This window comes from Simochromis diagramma, unplaced genomic scaffold (genome assembly GCF_900408965.1).
Source record: "Simochromis diagramma unplaced genomic scaffold, fSimDia1.1 OVJJ01000463.1, whole genome shotgun sequence".
NCBI lineage: Eukaryota > Metazoa > Chordata > Actinopteri > Cichliformes > Cichlidae > Simochromis > Simochromis diagramma.
In genome coordinates, this window is record NW_024386941.1 from 780,188 (window position 1) to 784,797 (window position 4,610).

Below are 4,610 nucleotides of genomic sequence, written 5' to 3' on the forward strand. Positions count from 1 at the left end.
ATCCATGTTTTTAGAAGCTACATCGCTCTTCCCCCCTTTCTTATTTTAGATAAATTTTTACTGATTTTTGAAGTAGTTGATTATGCAAGAGCATAATGTACGAATTGTCTTTCAAAATGTTAAAAATTCTTAACCATAAGGGAGACGATCGTGGACAAGGCCAGAACATATGTGTCAGATCTGCTCGCTCTACACTGAGGGCATGTTGAGGCTATATTCCTCATCTCATTTTAGTATGGTTGTATAATTTGTGTTAGTAAGCACTGGGCAGAAATATGTTTCATTTAGTTGGAAACCAAAGAGCTGGGCAGATGAAATGTAAAGGACAAGATCATCAAGGTCAACATGATTCATCTTCTGAATATCAAGTTTTACTGCAATCCATGAAGCAGGTGTGAACCAAAGAGGTGGCCTGCTCACCCAACAGGGCTATCCCTGTGCTGCTGGCATGGCTAAAAAAAACCAAGATGCAGGTGCCTAAAAAGCCTTTGCAGGTTCATGATAGTAAATAAAGACATACATGTGAAGGAAAATTATGAATAATAAATACTGTGAGTTAATCCCAGATAAAACGTGAATGTCTTTCACAACAAAACTGTTAAATATTAACTGTTTCCTGGTGTGTGTCTGTTAAACCGTCTTCTTCTCCGTCAACTCAACTGACGGCGAATGAATGAACAGAGCGAGGGAACGCCTGACTTACGGCTGAGTCAGTGCAATTCAATCAGGAGAACTGGCACTGGAGATCCGAGGGCCGGTCAGGCGGGGCTAAAGATAGACCTCCACGGATCACCCTCGAGCTCCCCTCACGAGCAGCTCGCGTTTCACTGAAGCTTCACCTCCACAGGATTCACACCAAGATCACAGACAGTCGCAAACTGGGATCTGAAAAGCGTATAAACTAGTTGCATGATGTTGTATTCAGAAAAACCCCTCCCACTGTGTTCCTCACACAAAAGTGATGCTGCAGTGATGGCTCATCATCTTCCTGTCATTCTTCGATAAATCTCCCTGCTTTGTGTCCATTTTCTGTTGGTTTTGATATCACTTACTGATCACTGAATGTGGACACTAGACTGACAAACACGCTCTGAGAACTGGTGATGCTGCACGAGGGCACATTCAACCCCTGATAGCAGTGACTTACATAATTTTTCAGGTTTTATTTTCCTGTGTGTATAAAGTTTAGGCAAGTTTAAGAAGGAAATCTTTTACTTTCTACTGTTAAATAAAATGAAAATACAAAGACATATATTTAATCCATTAGCCACAGTGTCAGGTTGGACTATAAGGATTCACACTTCCAAACATCTGGACAGACTTTGATTTACAAACACAGAGGAGTCTCTTAAAATCAGGAAGAACTTTCCGAAAAATGTTCTAATTTCAACCAACCATACATGCAAATCATCTCCTTACTGAGAGTAAGTTAGTGCATTTGACTTTATTAAGTTTAATAAATTTTTTACTTGATTCAAAATGTATTTACCTTTACTTCTCTCACCCCAACCTGGTCACAGCAGATGGCCCCGCCCCTCCCTGAGCCTGGTTCTGCCGGAGGTTTCTTCCTGTTAAAAGGGAGTTTTTCCTTCCCACTGTCGCCAAAGTGCTTGCTCATAGGGGGTCATATGATTGTTGGGTTTTTCTCTGTATGTATTATTGTAGCGTCTACCTTACAACATAAAGCACCTTGAGGTGACTGTTGTTATGATTTGGCGCTATATAAATAAAATTGAAATGAATTTAAAATTGAATTTATTGCGTTTTCTGCACTTTGCGGCCACATACGTATTAGTTTAGTTCAGCATCTCTACTTTTGTTTTTCAATAACGAAACATTTCTGCACTGATGTGTAAAAGTTCATCACAGTTATTTCAAGAAAAATATTTTCTTTGTGATTGTGATGATTTTTTCCAGTCATGTTGTGTTCAGACTTGAATTCGTCTAAATGTGTCAGATAGTTTCTAATGTTTTTATTTTATTTTTGTAGGACAGCGTATTAACAGGCCACCATGAATGCAACTTCTGCAATGATCAGTGACTGTTCAGTGCTGCTCTTCAAATGTTAATAAAGCCAGTGTTCCTGTAAGTGTGCAGTCACTGGACACATGGATAAAAGAAAAAACTAAGATCTCATCTCCTAAAATATGGAGTAAATTCTGTACTTCCAGTTTATTTAAAAAAAGAGCTAAACTAAGATTATAGAAATTAAATTAAATTAAACATGAATCTTGTGTGAACATAACACACACCTCGGAAGGTGACATTACTCACCTGCAGAACTTTTTAAAATAACCTAAGTGCACCTAGATAAAGAAAAGGCAGTTGCTTTTCTTCAGTGCACATCTTGTTGTCCTCATCAGTGTTTTACCCTAAACTAAAACATACATATACATCATTCTTCTTCAGTGAGCCCGGCACTTTCCACTGTGTAACAGCCTTAACCTTCACACGATCCACACAGGTCCACAGAGTTGTCTTACAAATGCCCGAGTCTATTTGCAGGCGCCGCAAGCTGCTAACATAATTTTTTGCTCCTCTGGCTCAGGACTTGTTAGTTCGAAGCTGTTAGTCCAGATCAGAAGCTAAGAAGGCACGAGCATCCCGAATCCTGGCTGCTGCCACTTCCTAAGATTTCTAACATCTTTCATGAGAGACTTAATGAAGTTATCCCAGGGATTAAGAGGTGATTTTGTTTCAGGTTAAGTTCGAAACAACACCACGCCTTTGAAGCGTCACAAACTTTCAATCCTCTGGGTTTTATTTATCTCTCTTCTCTGAATACAAGTACCACAACAGCAAATTAAGAAGCTGTTGCTTAATAACGTAGAAAGAAATATCACAAACATGCATCAGGGGATGCCATCAGTGGCCTAGGCTGCCAGCTGTTCCTGGCAACACCCATGTGTGAATGTGTGAATGCTTGTAGCCCTCAGCTGCTCCCTGAAGCCTTTGCTGTGAATAAGAATCTACTATCACGCTGAAGCCGACCCAAACAGAGTTTATGAAATACTCCGTGTCTCCTGCCTTAATGCTCAAAACAATGTCTGGGTATCAGGAAGCATAACTGCTCAAAAGCACAAATAAACCTGCAGTGCTAACAGATACATCAACATAATGGTAAAGGCCACATCCTTGATTGTTATGAGATCTTGCATGTTTGTATGAATGCTTCGCCCACAGCTGTTATATTGAGTGTTTTTTTTAAATTAGTTTTTATTTTATTTTCAGTCCAGTTTCAGATGGATGGATGTTAAAATATTTTACTTTTAATAAGGAAACTTTTAAGTGTTAGTCTAAAACTAGGCAAAAATATAAGCCTGTTGTAACTGATTATAATAAGTTATGCAACTATGCATGCACACGTTTGCACACACACAAACTGAATCTGTGCAGACTATTTTATCCTGTTGCTTCATGAGTGTCAGAGCTGATGTACAAATCTTTTAACAACACATCGCTTTAACATCAGGGGGAAAAAAACGAACAAACTTGGATTATGTGCTCACGTCAATATTGTGTTATTCGGTATGTAAGTGCTTCTGAGTTTCAGATGAAAATCATTACAAATGAGTCACACAGTGTTCCTGGTTTACATAACTGTCCTTGGTGCCCGTTTCCCCCAAGGCAGCTGCATGGTTCTGGGGATGTGTTGGAGGGCGGAGGGGTGGAGTGCAGTATGGGCGAGTGCTGGGGGATAGGGTGACAGTCTAAACTGGGATGCTGGAGCTGTGCCTCAGTGGCAAACGAGCTACAGAACTAACCGGTCTGAATGGGCTGAAGACACACACACAGCAGATACCACACGTCAGTCAGCCTGACCTTTGAGTTTTATTGAGGAGGATTTGTGTTGAAAGGATGCAGTGGAGGGTAAAACTGCACATTAAAATGTGAAATAGAGTTTAGAGACCTGTTATGGGCTGCTAGATATTATATTATTCATGCAATTGAATCAGATATGAACGGGTATCCCTTTGTTTTTCATGTTAGAGGTATGTAGGGGATACATTTATCTGTTTGCTGACTAATTAAAAGCTATGCATGAGTGTCGCTGTTTATATTAAAGAGCACACACTGACGTCCTGTTACTGGTTGTTATGGTAATAAGTGGGTGCACATTCATTCATGCGAGCGCGTGTTAACAGCAGGCGAGCAACATGCAGCGACATGAGGGGAAGACTAATTTGGAAAGCCATGTCTGTGGATGGTCAGGCCACAGCTGTGAAACTGGAGCCCGTTGGTTGATTTAGAGCAAAGGAGCAGAGACTCAGGGTGACTCTCTAAAGTCCTGCACTCATGAACACAACACTCTTGCAGATATCTGAAGCCACAAATGTGCAGAAACGTGTTGTGTGAAGACAAAAGTTGTTCCACACTGACTGTGAAAGTACACTGAATCACAGATGATCCATTTATATTCAAGTGATAGCAAATTTTTAGAAAACTGGGCATTTAAATGACCGGTGGACCGTTTAACCTGAACACAGTATGACGTCCCTGTGACGGTTACTAAACAGAAACGTCTTTTGTTTCGTCTTTGGTTTTGTTTTCTCTACAGGTTTGAATGTCAAACTTGTTCTGCTACAAAATAAGCTGATTTAAATGCTCCA